The sequence below is a fragment of the Pinus tabuliformis genome, chromosome 2_1 (assembly GCF_031772625.1).
Source record: "Pinus tabuliformis cultivar Carrire ecotype Pingquan chromosome 2_1, CPIR1, whole genome shotgun sequence".
NCBI lineage: Eukaryota > Viridiplantae > Streptophyta > Pinopsida > Pinales > Pinaceae > Pinus > Pinus tabuliformis.
Window position 1 is genome coordinate 24,872,405 of NC_142299.1, and position 25,987 is coordinate 24,898,391.

Sequence of the window (25,987 nt, forward strand, 5' to 3'; positions counted from 1 at the left end):
CCGCCGCGCCGCACAAAAAGGGGGGAGGGTGCAAAACTAGAACTTCCCGGGAGGTCACCCAACCCAGTACTACTCTAGCCCAAGCGCGCTTAATTGCGGAGTTCTGATGGGATCCAGTGCATTAACGCTGGTATGATTGCACCGAAAAAGATCTCGCCCCCTCCCCCTCTTCAAGGGAGACCGCCGAGCCACGCGCAGGGCATGGCGCCCACCCATGGCCCTTCGTCCGACGCCGTTCACCGCGGCGCAGGAGCTCGCCCTCTTCCTCGACTTGGCGATGCGCCCCGCCCGGCCCCGCGGGCAGCCAGCGGACCAGGGGAAGAACGAAGGGGGGAAGGGAAGGGAAGGAGAAAGGGAGGGGAGAAAAAGGCGTAAGTTTCGCGACCACCGACGGCGCTGCGTCGAGCTCGCGCTGCCTTTCCGTGCGCGATCCGCGGCTATCCCCAAATTTGGATTCCCACAAAAAGCAAATACGATTCAACAAACCTCTTACCCACTCTCCCCCGCGTCATCTTCGCTACAGTGACGCGAACGGTCCTAGATTCATCACCCACTGCCGCAAATGCGCTCCGATCCCGCTCGCGACTTCCGACTAGGGTGATGAATTCATGCCCCGTTCCATAGTTTCCCTCGGAACCAGTTCTCTGTTTCCCTCAGTGGGACTCCCCCTCCCCCCTTAATGCTCGGGCGACCTCCTCATTCGCGGGATTCCATTGCGCATCAATATATAGGCAGCCCCGCGCCGCAAAACGAGACGAACACGCGACGCGAACCAATAAAACCGTCAAGCGCGTCTGACCGCGGAGTTCCGCACTGGCGCCAGCGCGATCGCACCCGCAAGGATCCCTTCCACTGGCTCCGCCGCGCCGCACAAAAAGGGGGGAGGGTGCAACACTAGGACTTCCCGGGAGGTCACCCATCCCAGTACTACTCTAGCCCAAGCGCGCTTAACTGCGGAGTTCTGATGGGATCCGGTGAATTAACGCTGGTATGATCGTACCCGCAAAGATCTCGCCCCCTCCCCCTCTTCAAAGGAGACCGTCGAGCCACGCGCAGGGCATGGTGCCCACCCATGGCCCTCCGTCCCACGTTGTTCTCCGCGGCGCGGGAGCTCGCCCTCTTCCCCGACTTGGCGACGCGCCCCAGCGGACCAGGGGAAGAACGAAGGGGGGAAGGGAAGGGAAGGAGAGAGGGAGGGGAGAAAAAGGCGTCAGTTCCGCGACCACCGACGGCGCTGCGTGGAGCTCGCGCTGCCTTTCCGTGCGCGATCCGCGGCTCTCCCCAAATTCGGATTCCCACAAAAAACAGATACGATTCAACAAACCTCTTACCCACTCTCCCCCGCATCATCTTCGCTACAGTGACGCGAACGGTCCTAGATTCATCACCGACTGCCGCAAGTGCGCTCCGATCCCGCTCGCGACTTCCGACTAGGGTGACGAATCCGTGCCCCGTTCCCGAGTTTCCCTCGGAGCAGTCCTCTGTTTCCCTCAGTGGCGCTCCCCCTCCCCCCTTAATGCTCGGGCAACCTCCTCATTCACGGGATTCCATTACGCATCAATATATAGGCAGCCCCGCGCCGCAAAACCAGACGAACACGCGACGCGACCCAATAAAACCGTCAAGCGCGCCTGACCGCAGAGTTCCTCCCTGGCGCCGGCGCGATCGCACCCGCGAGGATCACTTCCACTGGCTCCGCCGCGCCGCACAAAAAGGGGGGAGGGTGCAACACTAGGACTTCCCGGGAGGTCACCCATCCCAGTACTACTCTAGCCCAAGCGCGCTTAACTGCGGAGTTCTGATGGGATCCGGTGCTTTAACGCCGGTATGATCACATCCGCAAACATCTTGCCCCCTCCCCCTCTTCAAGGGAGACCATCGAGCCACGCACAGGGCATGGCGCCCACCCATGGCCCTCCGTCCGACGTCGTTCGCCACGACGCGGAAGCTCGCCCTCTTCCCCGACTTGGCGGTGCACCCCACCCCGCCCCGCGGGCAGCCAGCGGACCAAGGGGAGAACGAAGGGGGGAAGGGAAGGGAAGGAGAGAGGGAGGGGAGAAAAAGGCGTAAGTTCCGCGACCACCGACGGCGCTACGTGGAGCTCGCGCTGCCTTTCCGTGCGCGATCCGCGGCTCTCCCCAAATTCGAATTCCCACAAAAAGCAGATATGATTCAACAAACCTCTTATCCACTCTCCCCCGCGTCATCTTCGCTACAATGACGCGAACGGTCCTAGATTCATCACCCACTGCCGCAAGTGCGCTCCGATCTCGCTCGCGACTTCCGACTAGGGTGACGAATCCGTGCCCCGTTCCCGAGTTTCCCTCGGAGCAGTCCTTTGTTTCCCTCAGTGGCGCTCCCCCTCCCCCCTTAATGCTCGGGCGACCTCCTCATTCGCGGGATTCCATTGCGCATCAATATATAGGTAGCCCCGCGCCGCAAAACGAGACGAACACGCGACGCGACCCAATAAAACTGTCAAGCGCGCCTGACCGCGGAGTTTCGCACTGGCGCCAGCGCGATCGCACCTGCGAGGATCCCTTCCACTGGCTCCGTCGCGACGCACAAAAATGGGGGAGGGTGCAACACTAGGACTTCCCGGGAGGTCTCCCATCCCAGTACTATTCTAGCCCAAGCGCTCTTAACTGCGAAGTTCTGATGGGATCCGGTGCATTAACACTGGTATGATCGCACCCGCAAAGATCTCGCCCCCTCCACCTCTTCAAGGGAGACCGTCGAGCCACGCGCAGGGCATGGCGCCCACCCATGGCCCTCCGTCCGACGACGTTCGCCGCGGCGTGGGAGCTCGCCCTCTTCCCCGACTTGGCGGCGCACCCCGCCCCGCCCCGCGGGCAGCCAGCGGACCAGGGGAAGAACGAAGGGGGGAAGGGGATGGAAGGAGAGAGGGAGGGGAGAAAAAGGCGTAAGTTCTGCGACCACCGACGGCGCTGCGTGGAGCTCGCGCTGCCTTTCCGTGCGCGATCCGCGGCTCTCCCCAAATTCGGATTCCCACAAAAAGCAGATACGATTCAACAAACCTCTTACCCACTCTCCCTCGCGTCATCTTCGCTACAGTGACGCGAACGGTCCTAGATTCATCACCCACTGCCGCAAATGCGCTCCGATCGTGCTCGTGACTTCCGACTAGGGTGATGAATCCATGCCCCGTTCCCGAGTTTCCCTCGGAGCAGTCCTCTGTTTCCCTCATTGGCGCTCCCCCTCCCCCCTTAATGCTCGGGCGACCTCCTCATTCGCGGGATTCCATTGTGCATCAATATATAGGCAGCCCCGCGCCGCAAAACGAGACGAACACGCGACACGACCCAATAAAACCGTCAAGCGTGCCTGACTGCGGAGTTCCGCACTGGCGCCGGTGCGATCGCACCCGCGAGGATCCCTTCCACTGGCTCCGCCACATCGCACAAAAAGGGGGGAGGGTGCAACAGTAGGACTTCCCGGGAGGTCACCCATCCCAGTACTACTCTAGCCCAAGCGCGCTTAACTGCGGAGTTCTGATGGGATCTGAGGCATTAACGCTGGTATGATCGCACCCGTAAAGATCTCGCCCCCTCTCCCTCTTAAAGGGAGACCGCCGAGCCACGCGCAGGGCATGGCGCCCACCCATGGCCCTCCGTCCCACGCCGTTCGCCGCGGCGCGGGAGCTCGCCCTCTTCCCCGACTTGGCGGCATGCCCCAGCAGACCAGGGGAAGAACGAAGGGGGGAAGGGAAGGGAAGGAGAGAGGGAGGGGAGAAAAAGGCGTAAGTTCCGCGACCACCGACGGCGCTGTGTGGAGCTCGCGCTTCCTTTCCGCGCGCGATCGCGGCTCTCCCCAAATTCAGATTCCCACAAAAAGCAGATACGATTCAACAAACCTCTTACCCATTCTCCCCCGCGTCATCTTCGCTACAGTGACGCGAACGGTCCTAGATTCATCACCCACTGCCGCAAATGCGCTCCGATCCCGCTCGCGACATCCGACTAGGGTGATGAATCCGTGCCCCGTTCCCGAGTTTCCCTCGGAGCAGTCCTCTGTTTCCCTCAGTGGCGCTCCCCCTCTCCCCTTAATGCTCGGGCGACCTCCTCATTCGCGGGATTCCATTGCTCATCAATATATAGGCAGCCCTGCACCGCAAAACGAGACAAACCTGCGATGCAACCCAATAAAACTGTAAAGCGTGCCTCACCGCGGAGTTCCGCACTGGCACCGGCGCGATCGCACCCGCGACGATCCCTTCTACTGGCTCCGCCGCGCCGCACAAAAAGGGGGGAGGGTGCAACACTAGGACTTCCCGGGAGGTCACCCATCCCAGTATTACTCTAGCCCAAGCGCGCTTAACTGCGGAGTTCTTATGGGATCCGGTGCATTAAAACCGATATGATCGCACCCGCAAAGATCTCGCCCCCTCCCCCTCTTCAAGGGAGACCGCCGAGCCACGCGCAGGGCATGGTGCCCACCCATGGCCCTACGTCCAACGCCCTTCGCCGCGGCGCGGGAGCTCGCCCTCTTCCCCGATTTGGCGGCGCGCCCCGCCCCGCCCCGCGGGCAGCCAGCGGACCAAGGGAAGAACGAAGGGGGGAAGGAAAGGGAAGGACAGAGGGAGGGGAGAAAAAGGCGTCTGTTACACAGTAATTTATCACTGCCTTCCTGTCAGTCACCCTGCTGTGCCCAGAATTCACAATCACTAAGTGCTTGATCCCTGAACTGGCTTAAAAACCCATTTTTCCAAAGTTTTGTTCATCAGCGCATCTGTTCCTAAAATAACCGCGATGACAGGCGCCTTCCAGTGTATGCTGTGCGCTGCCAGCGCGGAAGAACATCACTTTTCCGCGATGGTCCACAGCGCGCCTTTCCCGTGTGCTTCCGCGCTGACATGACTTCTTCAGTTATGGAGATGCGCCGACAGCGCGGCAGTTTCCCTATAATCCGCGCTGATCCAGTTTGGGCGAATTTGTTCAAACAACCTGCCTTCCAGATCCCTCCAGGCTTGGTTGTTAGCTTTGTGAATGTCGACTCCTTTCTATGGCATGTCTGTTCGACCCTTTCCAACAACTTCCCTTGAAGATAAGCTCATCCTTCCACCTTTTTAGGAGACTCCTTCTCCTATATAAACTCTCACCATTACCATGAGCAGCTAGTTAGATTTAGCTTGGAATAGCTTGGATTGTACAGAGCTTGTAGTGCTCAGATTGCTGCTATAGGTTTGGTGTGCTAGGTGTGGAAGTGATTGATTGCTTAGGGAAGGTTGTTTGTGACATTTGTAAGAGAGAGAGAGAGTTGTTTGTCTTGGGAGAATCATCCTCAAAGGTGAATGCTTGAGATACATGCTGACTGGCCCCTCCTGAGAAGGTTACCGATGTCAGAACATTTGGTTGTATTCTTCTCTATTCTGATTAATAATAGATGACTGCTATTATTGTTCCATTCTCGTTTGTCTATGCAATGGGTAAATGTGAATTATGTCTTTTCTGACTGACATATGGTTGCTTTTACTAGATTTCACGCTTGCGTTTGCTTTTTCTTCGTGTGTGCAGGTGTCCATTCGCGGAGATCGCGGAGGATTGTGACCAGCTGAAGCGAAGGAGCGAAGGCAACATCTCTTCGCCAAACGACAGCGCAGGAATCCAAGTAGGTGTTCTTTACTTCTTGTTTAATTGTAACTAGGAGCATGCGTGGCAGCATTGTGTGATTGTTGCTAGACCCTTGCTGGGCTAGTAGGGATCGCCTCTATCCGTAGAGGGGATTTACCTCTCCAACAATTTGGCGACTCCGCTGGGGATCAGCCTTATTGTCTCTGGAGTCCACTTTTGTGTTTGGTTTTGATTGACCTCTTTCCGAATTTTTGGGATTGTCTCTGTTGCTTATGAACTTTCTGGGTGTTTCTGGGAAACATTTTTATTGTTGAAAAGCTCCTGCCTTTGGTTTTGGAAGTTTTTATTTTGGCTTTCCTTGTTTTTTGCTCTCAGCGCGTTTTATTTCCGAACAGTCGCGCTGACATCGCGACCCTGTTCTTTGGTTTTCTCTTCATCGCGCCTGTACGTCTAACAGTCGCGCTGACCTCGTTTTCAAGGGCAGCGCGCTTTATTCGTGTTCTTCCGCACTGACATCGCGCCCCCGCTTCCTTGTGGTTTTCGTCATCGCGTCTGTGTGTTTTATTTCCGCGCTGACCTCGTTTTTTTGAGACAGCGCGCTTTATCCCTGTCCTTCCGCGCTGACGTCGCAAAGTTGCTATAGGCCTCTCCCTGTCAGCGCCGAGTTGCTGAAGGCTACCCGCGTTGAGCCTGAAAAATCCATTTTTGACCAAATTGGCCTCCTAAACCTCTTGCTGTGACTTTCCCTTCTTCTCTCCACCTATCTAATGACTTGTTTTTCACTGTCTGAACTTTGAACTGTTTTATTACGGAGCTTAGCTTCATAGGGTTTCGTTTTGCTCAGTTTTGAGTTTGCAAATACCTTCCCTTCTTTTGCTTTCGCTGCTTGGTTCGTGTTTCCATCCTTACTTTTGCAATTGCTGGATTGTGTTGAGTCTCTAATTGACTGGTCGTGACTCTCGTCCGTCGGGTGTTTGCTTTTCTCTATTGATTTCGCGCTCTAGCCCTAGGACATCTAGTGGCCGTGTGTGTGTCAAGCCTACCGTGAGGATTTTTGTTTGCTTGTTTGACCAGCTGGTTCTAGACTTGTTTTCGCATTGGTTCAGTGATTGTTAGAGTGTTTTGGATTGTGTTTCCAAGTGGTCTCTTTTCGCTTCCCCCTTTCTTACAATCCTTGCTTGTTTTGCAGAGCTTAGATCACATAGCTCGTGCATTGCTTTGTTTCTTTTGATTTCGAAACTTTGGTTGAGCGTTTCGGGAACTTTGTGTGCTCTCATTAAGTAGTTTGCTTGGTGTTCAGGTTCCTCCAAATTCCTTTAGGTGCTTTATGTCATTGAAAAGAAATCAAATTAGTAGCTTGCTTTAAAAATTCGAAAAGGAAAAGAACATTTCGTTGGCTTGCATCTTCGAAAGAAAAGTTTCCTTTCCTCGCTTTAGTTGCATTTAGCTACTTGTTTGTTTGTGTTCGTTTGGTTTGATTTAAAATTCCTTGCTCTCTCATAGCTAGAATTCATCGAACAAAACGAAATTCTTTTGCATATAGATTGCATCTAAGTAATTGTGAGCGAACATACGATAGAGCTTGAAATCGAAACTTAATCTCAAGATCAACTGTAAAATGAACCAAATGAATCTAAAAACGCATTGGAACTAAACGCAAATATTTAGAGGTCTAGGTTAGAGACGTGTTCCGGCGTCTTAAAACATAGTCACTATTGTTTCACATTAGGTTGGGTGATTCCTCCTTCTGTGACTCGATAGTGGTCTAACACGGACTGCGCTCCCACGTACCGTCGAGTATATAGGGAGACCCCACTAGGCTTTTATCCTTTATCCATAGGAAGCCGAGTCGGCCGCCCTACGATTCGCAATGCAGTGAACACAGCATTCACGAAGATTGACCACCCGTACCCTAAAAAGTATTCTGTGGTTTTGCGAAAAGTTTGGCACACCTTCTACCTAGAGTTCCAGAGCAGTCGCTTTTGATCCTTTTCGGACTCCCTAAACGAAAAGGTGCCTGTGAGCGTCTTGTCACTTCGTGCTCATTAAACATTCGAAGGAGACTGGAGTCATCTTTTGTCCTTTTCTCGACTCCTGAAATATGAAAAGGTCAAGTTTGGTTCTTGCGTCTTAAAATTAATTTGGCCACGATAACATTACCCTTTTAAGATCTTGTGTGCGATAGTTTTGAGTAGGGTTTTATCGGTAGTTTCCTTTAGGAGTTCTAAGGGGTCTGGTCATCCTGGCTGACTCATCAACCCCTGGTCTGAGTGATCAAGGTTCTCCGTCCTCTGTTGCTCCCGAGGTACCAGTTGTAAGCGGTACTCTTCCCATTGTTCCGAGTATCCAGCCTATCAACGTACGTGCCCCAGGCAACCCAGATTACATAGAGGATTGGAATCCCGTCTGGGAGCCGGAACATACCCCCCGTACCCCTCGTACCCCTCTAGGTATGTCATCTCCAATGGAGGGGACAGCTTCCAGTACAGGTGAGACACCCGCAGTCACAGACATCGAGACACCCGCGGTCACAGACATCGAGACCCCGATCCCGGCTTCCTCTCCCCTCCCTTCGCGATATCAATCACTGAGGGATAGGTATGCCGCTAGAACAACTTCTAACACTATATGGGATCCTAGTCTCGCTGCCTCCATCGGACCTTTTGTTTCGCAGCCCCTTTTTCCACCCCTCACGACAGAGCTCAACCCGCCCGTCACCTCAGTTCCCACTCAACCTACTGTTTGTATAGCGCGTTCGACTCCGGTCATCAGTGCTGTACCGGTTTCCTCGTCTGAAATCCCTCAAGCTGGTTCTTTTGTTGGAGGAGTTCCAGGATCAGGACCGTATGATGCTTATGGGGAACCTATAACGGACCCGGATTACGAAGGTCCTTTCTTCTACTATGATGAAAATGGTGAGTTTCTTGAGGACATCTCAAATCTCCCTCGTCGCCCTTTTGAAGAAAACGAGGAACCTTTGAACGTCATGTATGATGACACTACTGTGTTCTTTGGAAACCGAGATCCTCCCCGGCAGCCCATAGGACCACCCAATCAAGGCCCGCCATTCCATGTGCAAAACCCCCAGGGGCAACCACTGTATGGCCCGCCCGACCCAGGACAATCTGGGCACCCACAAGGTCAACCTTACCAGGAACAACCTATGGGCATTGGAGGTCCGCCATATTCATATCAAAATCAACCTATTGGGCAACCAGAGCAACCGTCTTTTCAACAAGACCAACTTGGTTTCCAGCAAGGGTACCCCTCTGGACAAACTGGCTCAGTTTACAATCCTTCAAATCAACCAGCCGTCCAGCAAGGGTATCCCCTTGGGCAGGGTGGACAACCCTATGTTCAACAGGGCCAACCTACCCCTCAAATCACAAATCCTTCTGGGCGAGGGGGGCAACCTGCTATACAGCAAGGCCAACCCTCTGCTCAGCCCATATACCAAGGAGGGCAGCCTGCCGTACAGCAAGCCCAGCCCTCTTCCCAACCCGGTTACGGTGGGGGACAAACGGGCCAACCATCTATACAGCCAAATCAACCCGTTGTCTACCCTCATCGTCAACCTGGACAAGCTGGCCAACCTCGACGTCAACCAGCTATCCAGCCAATTCGACCACCCGTTCCGCGAAGACAACCCTTGGTGGCACATGGACAACCTGGCGGCCAGCAAGGCTATCCTGCTAGCCAACCAGGTCCATCTCGAATCCGACCAAGTCAACCTTCGGGACGTATGGCTCAACCTCAGCCGGTTCAAGGACACTACTCTGGGCCTCAAACTCAAACAGGTTATCAACCCTCATACCAAACGCAGCCTGCCTACCAGGCTCCGTATGGGACCCAGCAGTCACATGGCTACCAGCAACCCCAGGGGCAAAATCAGTATGCTCCTTATCAAAATTATCAGCAACCACAGGTCACTCCTTATCAAAATTATCAATATGGTCAACCTGGCGGGCAAGCTGCTAATTCATGGGGAACTGGGGGGCAAACACAGGGACGGTCGTCCGCACATGGACAAAACTCCCACGGACAAACTCCCTATGCGCCAGGTCCTTTTGGGCCAGGTCCATCAGGGCAAAATTCCTACGCGCCAGGTCCTTTTGGGCCGGGCCCGTCCGGACAAAGTTCGTGGGGGCAACCCCAATCTGGGTGGAACCCTAATACCGCCTCGAACCCTCAGCCACAGATGTCCTTCAACCCGCAGCTACCATTTTTGGCTACGTTGGAACTACCCGATGTGTCCAAGTTAACAAACGATCCTATTTTGCATAACTCATATTGGCCACCGGTTCCGACCAAGATACCAGGTGACTGTCCAAAGTTCGACGGCAAAGCCGGAGAGGATCCTCAGGCCCATGTAATGACTTATCACCTTTGGTGTTCATCTAACTCATGGCTTGATGATTCTATCCGACTTCGCCTCTTCCAGAGGACTCTCACTGGTTCAGCTGCAAAATGGTACATCGAACTTAACCGCGGCATGTTTTCAGACTTTAACTCGTTGGCTATGGCCTTTCTGACTCATTTTCAGTTACCCATTCGGTACGAGACTGGGACCAATTTGCTCACGTCTCTGAAACAGGATACGGCAATGCACATCTCCGATCATATACATGAATGGAGAAGGCGCCGTCGTTTGATTAAATTTTGGATTCCCGATCAACTCCTGACCGACTGGTTTACCACGTCCTTTGTCCCTAAAATTGCCAAAGATATTGCAATGGGGGCGTGTGTAACTGAGGAGCAAGCAATCGCGCGAGCTCAATACCTTGACTTAGTGTATTCTCAGTCAGGTACTTTGTATGAGTATTTGCCAGATGCCCCGAGGCACGGACAAACCAAAGCTCCACCAAAGCCTTCCGTTGATGGGGTTATTGGCTCCGTAAATTCATCAAGTAAGAAATCGACCGCAAACCCTGAGAAGCAGAAACAAAACGCCTCTAACGAGAATGCTTCTCAGAGCCAATCTATTCCTGGGAATACCTCAGAGGTAAATGCCGTTCAGTCCACCGCGGCAGACAAATCCTCAAAAGGCAAAAAGAAAGGAAAGGCCAAAGAGAAATCCGGACAACCTAAGCAGAACCCTCCTAAACCTCCCTCCGAGGAAGGAGCCAAACGGAAGCCTAAGTATCCTTGTCTCATTTGCGAGGAGGATCACTACACCAAAGATTGCCCCAGGCGGTCCGAGGTTAGTCGGCTTTTGAAAGGTGTTTCAGGGTCCCCCGCCGTGCTTAAAGAGCCTTTCCCATCCCAGCAGACGCATCAGGTGGCAGACCCCTCGTTCGGTTCTCAAGTGTTCATGGCTGGAACCATCCCCATCCATGTCACAACTCGAGCGAAAGATTATCCATCTTCAGCCGGGAAAGAGCCGGAGGTCCCCTCCAGCGCTACTACGTCCAATTCTGGCCCTCTTCACATTGAACGGCCCAGCACCGAGACGATCCCCCGACCCCCTCCCAAAGGTGTACTCAGGAAGTCATCTTATAACCCCAATGCTCGTGTTGCCCAGCATTATAGCATTGTCGAGGACTTAGCTCAGGCTCCGTCTGCTATGTCCGCGTTAGAAGTCCTCCAGAGCTGCCCCTCCCAGAGGAAGTCTCTGCTATCAGCGATTGGTGGCATAGACCCGGCAGATTCGGATTTAATTTCTTTTGATCTCGAAGGTTTCACGCAGAGACTGCTTCATCAGGTGGCTTTCCTTATACAAGTTCTCATCAAAGGCAAGACGATTCACCGTACTGTCATTGACGAAGGAGCCTCAACCTGCATCATGTCGGTTGCTTGTTGGAAGGCTATTGGTTCGCCTGCTCTGAGCCAGTCTCCCACCACCCTTGAGGCTTTCGATGGAAGAGAATCTCGTCCATATGGTATCCTCCCGCGTTTACCTATCTCTTTAGAAGGGAAAACGGTCGAAGTGGAGGTTGAAGTCGTTGACGCTAATCTCACTTACAACCTCCTCCTAGGACGAAGCTGGACTTATGCCATGCAAGCCGTGGCCTCCTCCTTATTCCGTGTCGTTCGTTTCCCCCATCAAGGGAGAATCGTTACGGTGGACCAGCTGTCCTTTTTTGCTTCCTCTTCTGAAGGGAATGTACCATTCGTGGAGCATACCTCCAAATCGCTAGTGAGTGTGGGTGCCGGATTATTTAAAGATCCCTCCTTAATGGGAGTCTTTCCCCTCCCGCCTCCAAATCTCGCCTCTGTTAACATGATCACAGTACGTTCTGATCCATGGGTTCTCCCTCCCTTGAGTCAGGAAGACTCTTGGGGCGAGATGATGCCGTTGAGCCCTGCCGAGCTCAACTACATCGAGATAGTCGCTGCATCGGCTTCACCCCCTGAACCTGCTCTTCCAAGCAGCGTTCCCGATTCATATGACCACTTCCCTTGGTTGGGAGAAAAGGCCACTTCGGATCCCCTGAAGGAATCATTTCCCTCCGACAAGGCTATCATCGAGACTATGTCTACCGAAGAGCTCCCTTGGTCAGATCACCACCATCGCTCTTCGTTTCTCCCTCCTCATTCGGAAATGGCCACATGTCTCGGACGGTTTGCTTCATGTGTCCCATCTATCCCTCTCCAAACGCCTATTCAGTTATATCAAGTGTCTTCGGAAGGAAACATGGGTAACATTACGCAGACTCTGGCTATCGACATCTCTGTCAAAACAGGGGTTGTCGAGAATATTTACATTGGAGTCACATGCACTCCTGAGGAAATTCAACTTTATACAGATTTATTTCGTGAATTTCGTGATGTTTTCGCATGGTCTTACGAGGAAATGCCCGGCATTGACCCCAGTATCGTGGAGCACGAAATCCCTACCTATCCCGGCGCTAAGCCTGTTCGTCAGCGTTTACGCCCAGTGCACCCTCGAAAGGCTGCAGCCATCAAGGCCGAAGTTGAAAAACTCCTTAGAGCTGGTTTCATTTATGCCATTCCCCTCACGGAGTGGGTATCTAATATAGTTCCTGTCAATAAAAAGCAGGGCACTATTCGGGTTTGTGTTGACTATCGCGATATCAATCGCGCCTGTCCAAAAGATAATTTTCCTACGCCTTTTATTGATCAGCTTATCGATGATTGCGCAGGAAGCGAAATTTATTCGTTCATGGACGGTTTCTCTGGTTACAACCAGATCAACATAGCCCCCGCAGACCAACACAAGACCGCTTTCATTTGTCCTTGGGGCACCTTCGCTTACAAGAAGCTACCTTTCGGTCTTAAAAATGCCGGCACCACTTTCCAGCGTGCGATGTCGTATGCTTTTCATGATATCCGACACATCGTACAGCCTTATCTGGATGACCTACCAGCTCATTCAGCTAAACGTCAACACCATCCATCTCATTTACGTGAAATCTTTCTCCGCTGTCGACACTACCGTATTCGACTCAATCCGCATAAGTGTGTCTTCTGCGTGGAATCTGGCCGACTACTCGGGTTTATCGTCTCCCGGGAGGGCATCCGTCTGGATCCCCTTAAGGTCGAGGCCATTTTGAATCTTCCTCCCCCTGCCACTCTACAGCAGTTACAAAGCTTGCAGGGAAAAGCTAATTTTTTTAGACGATTCATCCCAAATTATGCCGAGGTGGCCAAGGGTTTCACACGATTACTAAAGCGAGACACGCCCTTTCGTTGGGACGCTATCGCTCAGCAATCTTTTGAGCGTCTTAAAGACCTTCTGGTCTCAGCTCCGCTCCTAAGACCTCCGAATTACCACCGTGACTACACCCTTTATCTGGCCGCTGCCGATACCACCATCGGCATGGTTTTAGTGCAAGACGACGACGATGGCACTGAGCACGTTGTATACTATCTTAGCCACAACCTTCAGGATACGGAGACTCGCTATGCATATGTCGAGAAGTTGGCATTGGCCGCTGTCTGTGCCGTCCAACGTTTCCGTCATTACATCCTGTTGCGCACAACGACCGTGGTCTCTGATTGCAACCCCATGACCTATATCCTGTTACGTCAGTTGCTGGGGGGCAAATACTCGAAGTGGATCGTAATCCTCCAAGAGTTCGACTTGGAATTCACTGCCGCCAAGTCTAAGAAATCACTGGTCTTTGCTGAACTGCTCTGTTCCTTACCATCTCAGTCTGCACCATCTCATTCAGAGGAGCATATTCCGGATGAAACGCTATTTCTCATCAGCACTCTCGACCCGTGGTACGGGGACATTATCGTATATTTACAAACGTCTTCGTTTCGTCCCAACACATCGAAAGATGCTCGACGACGAATTCGTCACCAAGCTCAACCATATCGCATTCTGGGCGACACCCTGTACCGCCTCGGCGTCGATTCTATTCTTCGCCGATGCTTAACCTTCGAAGAGGCTGAGCGAGTCTTGAATGACTGCCACTCCGGCGCTTGTGGCGGCCATATGTCCGGATACGCTACCGCTCAAAAGATCCTCCGTGCTGGTTACTTCTGGCCTTCTATCTTCAAGGATTGCATCCTTGCTGTACGCGCATGCCACGAGTGCCAAGTTTACCACCGGAAGATGCGTGCACCTGTTGCACCACTGCACCCTGTCGTAACCGTAGGTCCATTTGCAAAGTGAGGCATCGATTATACGTCCTGTAACCCTCGTTCGGCCAGGGGGCATGGGTACATTATCGTTGCTGTGGATTATTTCACCAAGTGGGCTGAAGCGATGCCTACATTAAACGAGGACGGTCACACAGCGGCGCAGTTTTTATTCAATCATATCATCACTCGCTTCGGAGTCCCTCGGGCTATTGTCACAGATCACGGAAAGCATTTCCGAAATCATATGATGACAGAATTAACGACCCAGCTAGGCTTGCGTCAAGATAGTTCGTCACCGTACTATCCTCAATCTAACGGTCAAGTCGAAGCCGTGAACAAAGTTTTGATCACCATGCTTCAACGCACCGTCAATACACACAAGTCAAACTGGCATCTAATGCTTTTCCCGGCCTTGTGGGCCTACCGGACTTCTGTGAAGGATGCCACCGGTTTCACCCCGTTTCAACTGGTCTATGGACTGGAGGCTACCCTTCCCGTCGAATGTGAAATTCCTTCATTAAAATTAGCTGTCGAGTTGCTTCCCAACACCACTCCGGTGGAGGAACGGCTTCTTTACCTAGAACGGTTAGACGAGACTCGTCGTTTGGCTTCTCTGGCTATCGAAGCACAGAAGAAGAGAGTCAAAGCTCACTTCGATCAGAATATTCATCCTCGTTCCTTTGTTGAGGGAGACTTAGTACTGCTCTACGATCAAGCTAAGGATAAGCTGGGGGCAGGAAAACTTGAATCCATGTGGTTAGGTCCCTACATCGTGAAACGTGTTTTACAAAAGGGCGCATATGAGTTGATTGACTATGAAGGAAATCCTCTTGACAAGCCCCGTAATGGGCTGTATCTGAAGAAATACTATGCATAGCTGCTCACATTCACTTTGTATATACGTGTGTTTTTGAGTTCTTAGTGCATGAGTTTCTTTTTGCTTTGGTATAAAGGCGTGTTTTTGCCCCTTATTATGCTTTGTCTTTCCTGCGCAGATGTCTCGTACCCCTTATGTTGGTTTCGTTGATGGCGCCTGCCGTAGCACTTGTAATTTGTCTTCGGCAGTGTGGGTGATCTATGATCCTCACGGAGAGTTGTTAGACCTTCAGGGTGTCTGCCTAGGTCGTACCACTAACAACGTTGCCGAGTACAGCGCTGTAATCGAATTACTTGCCGAAGCAGTTGATCTCGGCATCCGAGAGCTAGTGGTGAACCTGGACTCCCAGCTGGTTGTCCATCAACTCAACGGACGATATTCCGTCAGAGACCAGCGCATATTAAGGTTGTACCTACGTGTAAGATTGTTAGAACGGAATTTTGATTACATTACTTATCAGCACATTCCGAGACGATTAAATACGTTGACTGATGCATTGGCAAATCATGTATTAGATAGACATTTGCGTAACAGATAAACATCATACAGGAAAGCATAGATAGCATAGTAAGACCATAAGCATGTGTAAATAAATCATTTCAAGCATAGTTTGCATGTGTGTGCTTTTAAGCTTGCATTAAAAAATATAAAATCCGGGGGTCAAGTGTCGTGCAAATTCATACATAAGATCACAAATTGTACTGAATAAACGCATAACATAAAGAACACATCATCACATGTAACAATGACCCATCCAAAAATCGGTATGTATATATATATATATCGTGTGGCGCACTGAGGCGCTCAAAAATAGATGTGCATGTCCAAAAATCTCAATACATCTGAGTCATATGTCTCAAAATAGCAGTGGAAATAAAACCTAGACAACTAGTCAGCTGGATGATGCTCTCTGTAGTACACAGCTGCTCGTGCCACCCGCCTCAGAAGGCGGTGCACCCTGGGTTCCACCCCCACTGTGTTAATCTGATGCTCTAAGGGGACCTCCTCGACCCCCTGGTAGTCAGGCACCCCCTCCAGCAACCCCTCAAGGTTGCGAGCCACAGTCTCCGACGCGTTAACCCCTGGAGGGGCTAAGGCCAAAGCTCCGGCTCCCTGGCCCTCTCTCCGTGCCGTGGCAGCCAGGCCAATCGGTCTAGTAGGCCCCACATCTGCATAACAAGACATTTATTAGGACATGTACATAAAAAATTAAAAAACATTGCAAAACTCAAAAGTCAAAAGTGTCATACCTGCATCATCCCACTGTTCACCTGGGGGCAGTGCCAAATCAGGGTCATTGCGGAAATCCATACCCGCATATGGCCAATCCTGCACAAAGATCTCCTGCTGATCCAGCCAGTCTCTGAAAAATGCTCCCCAGCTATGTGGCCGGCCGCCACCCCCACGTGGCATGATACGAGCCCATCGTGAGGCCCTCGTCTCCCGAGGATCCCTGGGGGCATCCACAGCCATCGTCTGCAGCCGCATGGCTGGCACTCGCTCCAGAATGAGCGGGACCAGGATCGATCCATAGCCGAACTGCTTCGTCTCCCCGCGACGGCAGTTACTCAATTGCCTCTTCATGTTGTTGGACACTGCCGTGCACCAATCAAACACTGTAGGTTCGAGGCAATCAAGAGCTAGTAGGAGATGAGTCTCTGAAGCCTCATGGTTAGCCGTGCTACCCGCTGCCCGGGTCACCATGAACAGGATGGTGCGCAACACTATGTCTCTCACTGTGGGGATTGCTACTTTCCCACTTCGCGTCTTTACTGCCTCCGGGCAAACCCGAGCCATCAGGTCATCCAAAGTGCCGCCGCTAGGTCGCTGCCCCTCCAAGATGGGCCTCGCACCTCGGCGCGATAACCCAGTCAAGAAAAAGATATCCATGTGGTCGAACTCAATATCGTGACCATGGATGGTGAACTTCATATCCACCGGGTTCCATGCTCTAATCAGCAGCTCCAGAAGATCATGCTGAGCTCTCAGGCGCGGCGTGAGAAAGAATTTCATGAAACCGCAAGCCCGCATGGCATTGCAACAATTCACATCCCCCCAAGCGGCTATATCTTCCACATCGTGAACTCTCTCCTGCCATTGGAAAGCCATGATGTCCTGCACAAGCCATAAAAAACAAGTTAGAAGTGCTGGCATGTAAAAATTCACGTTCATTTTCAAAAACAAAATTTTTTCCGCGCCAGCGCGGCTGTTTTAGAAACAGCCGCGCTGGCCATGGCAGCCCTTTGTAAAATTTCGAGGTCAGCGCGGAAGAACACGGGTTTTCCGCGCTGACCCGAAGTTGGCCACGTTTTGTCCTAAATCGGTCAGCGCGACCCCGTGGGGGATATCCGCGCTGACCGAGGGCGCATCCATGCACCAAGAACCTGCCCAATTGGGCAAATTCAACCGTTAAAATCCTACTAAAATGAACCAAAATGCAGGGCAAGGGAACGAGAACCTACCTGGAAGAAGCGGATCGGAAAACGGTGTCTGTACGGGCTAGAAATCGCTCCGTCAACTTTCTGGCTCCTCCACGTCCTTCACGTTCCGGAATAGTAAAATGGTAAAAATGACTTATTACTCCCCCCTATTTATAGTAAAAACTCCTAAATTGTCATATTTTTGGGTTTTTACCATTTTTAACCATAACTCTAGCCCTGAATTTGTTAAATGCATGTTTTAATATGTTTTTCACGTATATCGAATGGATTTATGCGAGTAGTGCTCTTGTGCAGGTGCAGGTACAGCAGCTTGGTCATGACGGTCCACCGTTCATGTGATCCCCAAAAGTGTCGTCTCTAAGCTCTTTTCCGACGTTAAACAAGAGAAGATAGCCGAGCTTCCTTTCAGCTCGTTAAAGGGAATGAAAGGCGGTCGTTTTTAAGCTCTTTTTCCGAACGTTGGACCAAAAAAGATCGCCGGGTGTTTGTCGTTTCGCGCTCGATATCGGCTCTAAAACGACGTGTTTTCGGCCGCTTTTTTACTTTTTCAGGTCGAAGACACTATTCATGAAAAGTACTCCTCGGTTGTAATGGCCGGGCGGTTCTTTCGAGCATCGTTTTATACTTTTTCGGGCTCGGGAGACACAAACTGTACGAAAAGGGACCCCCCTGGAGTCTCCTTTTCCGCATTCTTTTCAGACTCTCGAAACAAGAAAAGAAGCCGAGTTTTTCCTTTGTCGGGCTCGTTAAACACTCAATGACATCGGATATTGTCAAAATGACACACATCAAGCATATGTTATCCCCGTCAAGCTTGTCATCCAAAATAATCGGGGTACCTGCCTGCAAAGGTGGGGAAAATGGAACTATGATTACAGTCGTCCCGGCAGTACGTCGCTCTCGAACATGGCACTCCGCTGCTTCGTGTCTGGGTAGGGTCATCTCATTTTGTTTTCACTAACCTCCATGGGTTTGGGATATCCTATTTGACCTCTCATCTGCTCATTGCCATCATCACCTTATCCTCTGCTCATTTGATGTCAAGTACTGCCAAACCCGTTACAGTGCCGTTATATGTTCGAGAGAAGTTGTCCTCTGCCACAATGCAACCTCGTTCGCTATCTCACACAAACTATTATGCCTCTGTCTCGTGTCGATGATGTGGGAATCATCATGGCCCACCTTCGATCAAGGTCCTTTCTCGTCGACTCTGACTCACTATCCGGGAAAGTGACTTAGAGACTCCTTTCAGGTGCCTTAGAGCCTGCATGCCCTAATGGCAGGTTCTTCGTGTTCGACGTGAGGTTTACATCATTGGCCTCCGATCAAATGATTCCGTGGGTGTTCGACACCAGCTCATTGATTCACATGCCGCGGATTGTACCTATGGTACCTTGAGGGCCATTGTCATTATTGGTGGTACCTCTCGCGTCTGTTAACATTTTTCATCATTGACTGGTAATCAGACGATGTTCATGCATGTTCGACTTCAACCCATGTATTCACATGTTTGAACTTGTACTTTGTTCGGATCGGGACGGAGCGCAAGACCCTGGACCCCTGTCTGTTTATGGTCCAGGCTGCGATTTTGTGGATAATCATTACATGACTCATTGATGGATGGCTGCGCCCATACCTGAGTCTTCATGGATGGCTGCGACCATACCTTCTCAGTTCTTTTGGTCTCTTTGACTGGGTGGCTGCGTCCATTCCACAGACCATTCTCGCATGTCTTTTGGATGGCTGCGCCCATGCCTAGACTGCATGTACTTGATTGTCAGAGATCTTCGGGCCTTCTTGGTGGTGTTCCAGTTCGGCGTGTGTTGTAAAGCATTTCACCCCTCCCGCTCTCTCGGTCTTCATGCTTTAGGGGGCATCTGTTACACAGTAATTTATCACTGCCTTCCTGTCAGTCACCCTGTTGTGCCCAGAATTCACAATCACTAAGTGCTTGATCCCTGAACTGGCTTAAAAACCCATTTTTCCAAAGTTTTGTTCATCAGCGCGTCTGTTCCTAAAATAACCGCGATGACAGGCGCCTTCCAGTGTATGCTGTGCGCTGCCAGCGCGGAAGAACATCACTTTTCCGCGATGGTCCACAGCGCGCCTTTCCCGTGTGCTTCTGCGCTGACATGACTTCTTCAGTTATGGAGATGCGCCAACAGCGCGGCGATTTCCCTATAATCCGCGCTGATCCAGTTTGGGCGAATTTGTTCAAACAACCTGCCTTCCAGATCCCTCCAGTCTTGGTTGTTAGCTTTGTGAATGTCGACTGCTTTCTATGGCATGTCTGTTCGACCCTTTCCAACAACTTCCCTTGAAGATAAGCTCATCCTTCCACCTTTTTAGGAGACTCCTTCTCCTATATAAACTCTCACCATTACCATGAGCAGCTAGTTAGATTTAGCTTGGAATAGCTTGGATTGTACAGAGCTTGTAGTGCTCAGATTGCTGCTATAGGTTTGGTGTGCTAGGTGTGGAAGTGATTGATTGCTTAGGGAAGGTTGTTTGTGACATTTGTAAGAGAGAGAGAGAGTTGTTTGTCTTGGGAGAATCATCCTCAAAGGTGAATGCTTGAGATACATGCTGACTGGCCCCTCCTGAGAAGGTTACCGACGTCAGAACATTTGGTTGTATTCTTCTCTATTCTGATTAATAATAGATGACTGCTATTATTGTTCCATTCTCGTTTGTCTATGCAATGGGTAAATGTGAATTATGTCTTTTCTGACTGACATATGGTTGCTTTTACTAGATTTCACGCTTGCGTTTGCTTTTTCTTCGTGTGTGCAGGTGTCCATTCGCGGAGATCGCGGAGGATTGTGACCAGCTGAAGCGAAGGAGCGAAGGCAACATCTCTTCGCCAAACGACAGCGCAGGAATCCAAGTAGGTGTTCTTTACTTCTTGTTTAATTGTAACTAGGAGCATGCGTGGCAGCATTGTGTGATTGTTGCTAGACCCTTGCTGGGCTAGTAGGGATCGCCTCTATCCGTAGAGGGGATTTACCTCTCCAACAGCGTCAGTTCCGCGACCACCGACGGCGCTGCGTGGAGCTCGCGCTGCCTTTCCGTGTGCGATCTGCGGCTCTCCACAAATTCGGATTCCCACAAAAAGCAGATACGATTCAACAAACCTCTTACCCACTCTCCCCCGCGTCATCTTCGCTACAGTGACGCGAACGGTCCTAGATTCATCACCCACTGCCACAAATGCGCTCCGATCCCGCTCGGGACTTCCGACTACGGTGACGAATCCGTGCCCCGTTCCTGAGTTTCCCTCGGAGCAGTCCTCTGTTACCCTCAGTGGCGCTCCCCCTCCCCCCTTAATGCTCGGGCGACCTCCTCATTCGCGGGATTCCATTGCGCATCAATATATAGGTAGCCCCGCGCCGCAAAACGAGACGAACTCGCGACGCGACCCAATAAAACCGTCAAGCGCGCCTGACCGCGGAGTTCTGCACTGGCGCCGGCGCGATCGCACCCGCGAGGATCCCTTCCACTGGCTCCGTCGCGCCGCAAAAAAAGGGGGGATGGTGCAACACTAGGACTTCCAGGGAGCTCACCCATCCCAGTACTACTCTAGCCCAAGCGCGCTTAACTGCGGAGTTCTGATGGGATCCGGTGCATTAACGCTGGTATGATCGCACCCGCAAATATCTCGCCCCCTCCCCCTCTTCAAGGGAGACCGTCGAGCCACGTGCAGGGCATGGCACCCACCCATGGCCCTTCGTCCGACGCCGTTCGCCGCGGCGCGGGAGCTCGCCCTCTTCCCCGACTTGGCGGCGCGCCCCGCCCCGCCCCGCGGGCAGCCAGCGGACCAAGGGAAGAACGAAGGGGGGAAGGGAAGGGAAGGAGAGAGGGAGGGGAGAAAAAGGCGTAAGTTCCGCGACCACCGACGGCGCTACGTGGAGCTCGCGCTGCCTTTCCGTGCGCGATCCGCGGCTCTCCCCAAATTCGAATTCCCACAAAAAGCAGATATGATTCAACAAACCTCTTATCCACTCTCCCCCGCGTCATCTTCGCTACAATGACGTGAACGGTCCTAGATTCATCACCCACTGCCGCAAGTGCGCTCCGATCTCGCTCGCGACTTCCGACTAGGGTGACGAATCCGTGCCCCGTTCCCGAGTTTCCCTCGGAGCAGTCCTTTGTTTCCCTCAGTGGCGCTCCCCCTCCCCCCTTAATGCTCGGGCGACCTCCTAATTCGCGGGATTCCAATGCGCATCGATATATAGGCAGCCCCGCGCCGCAAAACGAGACGAACATGCGACGTGACCCAATAAAACCGTCAAGTGCGCCTGACCGCGGAGTTCCGCACTGGCGCCGGCGTGATCGCACCCGCGAGGATCCCTTCCACTGGCTCCGCCGCGCCGCACAAAAAGGGGGGAGGGTGCAACACTAGGACTTCCAGGGAGGTCACCCATCCCAGTACTACTCTAGCCCAAGCGCGCTTAACTGTGGAGTTCTTATGGGATTCGGTGCATTAACGCTGGTATGATCGCACCCGCAAAGATCTCGCCCCCTCCCCCTCTTCAAGGGAGACCGCCGAGCCACGCGCAGGGCATGGCGCCCACCCATGGCCCTCCGTCCCACGCCGTTCGCCGCGGCGCGGGAGCTCGCCCTCTCCCCCGACTTGGTGGCGCGCCCCGCCCCGCCCCGCGGGCAGCCAGTGGACCAGGGGAAGAACGAAGGGGGGAAGGGAAGGGAAGGAGAGAGGGAGGGGAGAAAAAGGCGTAAGTTCCGCGACCACCGACGGCGCTGCGTGGAGCTCGCGCTGCCTTTCCTTGCGCGATCCGCGGCTCTCCCCAAATTCGGATTCCCACAAAAAGCAGATACGATTCAACAAACCTCTTACCCACTCTCCCCCGCGTCATCTTCGCTACAGTGACATGAACGGTCCTAGATTCATCACCCACTGCCGCAAGTGCGCTCCGATCCCGCTCGCGACTTCCGACTAGGGTGACGAATCCGTGCCCCGTTCCCGAGTTTCCCTCGGAGCAGTCCTCTGTTTCCCTCAGTGGCGCTCCCCCTCCCACTTAATGCTCGGGCGACCTCCTCATTCGCAGGATTCCATTGCGCATCAATATATAGGCAGCCCCGCGCCGCAAAACGAGACGAACACGCGACGCGACGCAATAAAATCGTCAAGCGCGCCTAACCGCGGAGTTCTGCACTAGCGCCGGCGCGATCGCACCTGCGAGGATCCCTTCCACTGGCTCCGTCGCGCCGCACATAAAGGGGGGAGGGTGCAACACTAGGACTTCCCGGGAGGTCACCCATTCCAGTACTACTTTGGCCCAAGCGCGCTTAACTGCGGAGTTCTGATGGGATCCGATGCATTAACGCTGGTATGATCGCACCCGCAAAGATCTTGCCCCCTCCCCCTCTTCAAGGAGGACCGCCGAGCCACGCGCAGGGCATGGCTTCCACCCATGGCCCTCCGTCCGACGTCGTTCGCCGCAGCGCGGGAGCTCGCCCTCTTCCCCGATTTGGCGGCGCGCCCCGCCCCGCCCCGCGAGCAGCCAGCGGACCAGGCGAAGAACGAAGGGGGGAAGGGAAGGGAAGGAGAAAGGGAGGGGAGAAAAAGACGTGAGTTCCGCGACCACCGACGGCGCTGCGTGGAGCTCGCGCTGCCTTTCCGTGCGCGATCCACGGCTCTCCCCAAATTCGGATTCCCACAAAAAGCAGAGACGATTCAACAAACCTCTTACCCACTCTCCCCCGCGTCATCATCGCTAGAGTGACGCGAACGGTCCTAGATTCATCACCCACTGCCGCAAGTGCGCTCCGATCCCGCTCGCGACTTTCGACTAAGGTGACGAATCCGTGCCCCGTTCCCGAGTTTCCCTCGAAGCAGTCCTATTTTTCCCTCAGTGGCGCTCCCCCTCCCCCCTTAATGCTCGGGCGACCTCCTCATTCGCGGGATTCCATTGCGCTTCAATATATAGGCAGCCCCACTCCGCAAAACGAGACGAACACGCGACGCGACGCAATAAAATCGTCAAGCGCACCTGACCGCGAAGTTCCGCACTGGCGCCGGCGCAATCCCACCCGCGAGGATCCCTTCCACTGGCTCTGTCGTGCCACACAAAAAGGGAGGAGGGTGCAACACTAGGACTTCCCGGGAGGTCACCATCCCAGTACTACTCTGGCCCAAGCGCGCTTAACTGCGTAGTTCTGATGGGATCCGGTGCATTAACGCTGGTATGATCGCACCCGCAAAGATCTCGCCCCCTCCCCCTCTTCAAGGGAGACCACCGAGCCACGCGCAGGGCATGGCTTCCACCCATGGCCCTCCGTCCGACGTCGTTCGCCACAGCGCGGGAGCTCGCCCTCTTCCCCGACTTGGCGGTGCGCCCCGCCGCGCCCCGCGGGCAGCCAGCGGACCAGGGGAAGAACGAAGGGGGGAAGGGAAGGGAAGGAGAGAGGGAGGGGAGAAAAGGCGTCAGTTCCGTGACCACCGACGGCGCTGCGTGGAGCTCCAGCTGTTTTTCCGTGCGCGATCCGCGGCTCTCCCGAAATTCGAATTCCCACAAAAAGCAGATATGATTCAACAAACCTCTTACCCACTCTCCCTCGCGTCATCTTCGCTACAGTGACGGGAACGGTCCTAGATTCATCACCCACTGCCGCGAGTGCGCTCCGATCCCGCTCGAGACTTCCGACAAGGGTGACGAATCCGTGCCCCGTTCCCGAGTTTCCCTCGGAGCAGTCCTCTGTTTCCCTCAGTGGCGCTCCCCCTCCCCCCTTAATGCTCGAGCGACATCCTCATTCACGGGATTCCATTGCGCATCAATATATAGGCAGCCCCGCGCCGCAAAACGAGACGAACACGTGACGCGACCCAATAAAACCGTCAAGCGCGCCTGACCGCGGAGTTCTGCACTGGCGCCGGCGCGATCGCACCCGCGAGGATCCCTTCCACTGGCTCCGTCGCGCCGCACAAAAAGGGGGGAGGGTGCAACACTAGGACTTCCAGGGAGCTCACCCATCCCAGTACTACTCTAGCCCAAGCGCGCTTAACTGCGGAGTTCTGATGGGATCTGGTGCATTAACGCCGGTATGATCGCACCCGCAAATATCTCGCCCACTCCCCCTCTTCAAGGGAGACCGTCGAGCCACGTGCAGGGCATGGCGCCCACCCATGGCCCTTCGTCCGACGCCGTTCGCCGCGGCGCGGGAGCTCGCCCTCTTCCCCGACTTGGCGGCGCGCCCCGCCCCGCCCCGCGGGCAGCCAGCGGACCAGGGGAAGAACGAAGGGGGGAAGGGAAGGGAAGGAGAGACGGAGGGGAGAAAAACGCGTAAGTTCCGTGACCACCGACGGCGCTGCGTGGAGCTCGCGCTGCCTTTCCGTGCGCGATCCGCGGCTCTCCCCAAATTCGGATTCCCACAAAAAGCAGATACGATTCGACAAACCTCTTACCCACTCTCCCCCGCGTCATCTTCACTACAGTGACGTGAATGGTCCTAGATTCATCACCCACTGCCGCAAGTGCGCTCCGATCCCGCTCGCGACTTCCGACTAGGGTGACGAATCTGTGCCCCGTTCCCCAGTTTCCCTCGGAGCAGTCCTCTGTTTCCCTCAGTGGCGCTCCCCCTCCCCCCTTAATGCTCGGGCGACCTCCTAATTCGCGGGATTCCATTGCGCATCGATATATAGGCAGCCCCGCGCCGCAAAACGAGACGAACATGCGACGTGACCCAATAAAACCATCAAGTGCGCTTGACCGCGGAGTTTCCGCACTGGCGCCGGCGTGATCGTACCCGCGAGGATCCCTTCCACTGGCTCTGCCGCGCCGCACAAAAAGGGGGGAGGGTGCAACACTAGGACTTCCAGGGAGGTCACCCATCCCAGTACTACTCTAGCCCAAGCGCGCTTAACTGTGGAGTTCTTATGGGATCCGGTGCATTAACGCTGGTATGATCGCACCCGCAAAGATCTCGCCCCCTCCCCCTCTTCAAGGGAGACCGCCGAGCCACGCGCAGGGCATGGCTTCCACCCATGGCCCTCCGTCCGACGCCGTTCGCCGCAGCGCGGGAGCTCGCCCTCTTCCCCGACTTGGCGGCGCCGCCCGCCCCGCGCGGAGCCAGCGAACCAGGGGAAGAACGAAGGGGGGAAGGGAAGGGAAGGAGAGAGGGAGGGGAGAAAAATACGTGAGTTCCGTGACCACCGACCGCGCTGCGTGGAGCTCGCGTTGCCTTTCCGTGCGCGATCCACGGCTCTCCCCAAATTCGGATTCCCACAAAAAGCAGAGACGATTCAACAAACCTCTTACCCACTCTCCCCCGCGTCATCATCGCTAGAGTGACGCGAACGGTCCTAGATTCATCACCCACTGCCGCAAGTGCGCTCCGATCCCGCTCGCGACTTCCGACTAAGGTGACGAATCCATGCCCCGTTCCCGAGTTTCCCTCGAAGCAGTCCTCTGTTTCCCTCAGTGGCGCTCCCCCTCCCCCCTTAATGCTCGGGCGACCTCCTCATTCGCGGGATTCCATTGCGCCTCAATATATAGGCAGCCCCACTC

General features: G+C 53.8%; 4 non-coding genes and 8 pseudogenes across 4 annotated transcripts; all 12 read right to left on the reverse strand.

The window, feature by feature from the left end:
* Positions 1-25: 25 nt before the first annotated feature.
* On the reverse strand, positions 26-144 carry LOC149198545 (5S ribosomal RNA; annotated as a pseudogene).
* A 739-nt stretch (positions 145-883) lies between these two features.
* LOC149198546 (5S ribosomal RNA) lies at positions 884-1,002 on the reverse strand. The gene has a single exon (XR_016254021.1). It is a non-coding gene; the product is annotated as a 5S ribosomal RNA (ribosomal RNA).
* Positions 1,003-1,720: 718 nt separating this feature from the next.
* Positions 1,721-1,839, reverse strand: LOC149198547 (5S ribosomal RNA). The gene has a single exon (XR_016254001.1). It is a non-coding gene; the product is annotated as a 5S ribosomal RNA (ribosomal RNA).
* Positions 1,840-2,577: 738 nt separating this feature from the next.
* LOC149198548 (5S ribosomal RNA) lies at positions 2,578-2,696 on the reverse strand. The gene has a single exon (XR_016254016.1). It is a non-coding gene; the product is annotated as a 5S ribosomal RNA (ribosomal RNA).
* A 738-nt stretch (positions 2,697-3,434) lies between these two features.
* Positions 3,435-3,553, reverse strand: LOC149198549 (5S ribosomal RNA; annotated as a pseudogene).
* A 717-nt stretch (positions 3,554-4,270) lies between these two features.
* Positions 4,271-4,389, reverse strand: LOC149198550 (5S ribosomal RNA; annotated as a pseudogene).
* Positions 4,390-20,992: 16,603 nt separating this feature from the next.
* Positions 20,993-21,111, reverse strand: LOC149198551 (5S ribosomal RNA; annotated as a pseudogene).
* Positions 21,112-21,849: 738 nt separating this feature from the next.
* On the reverse strand, positions 21,850-21,968 carry LOC149198552 (5S ribosomal RNA; annotated as a pseudogene).
* A 737-nt stretch (positions 21,969-22,705) lies between these two features.
* Positions 22,706-22,824, reverse strand: LOC149198553 (5S ribosomal RNA; annotated as a pseudogene).
* A 738-nt stretch (positions 22,825-23,562) lies between these two features.
* Positions 23,563-23,680, reverse strand: LOC149198554 (5S ribosomal RNA; annotated as a pseudogene).
* Positions 23,681-24,417: 737 nt separating this feature from the next.
* On the reverse strand, positions 24,418-24,536 carry LOC149198555 (5S ribosomal RNA; annotated as a pseudogene).
* Positions 24,537-25,275: 739 nt separating this feature from the next.
* On the reverse strand, positions 25,276-25,394 carry LOC149198556 (5S ribosomal RNA). Its single transcript, XR_016254028.1, has one exon. It is a non-coding gene; the product is annotated as a 5S ribosomal RNA (ribosomal RNA).
* Between the last annotated feature and the right edge of the window lie 593 nt (positions 25,395-25,987).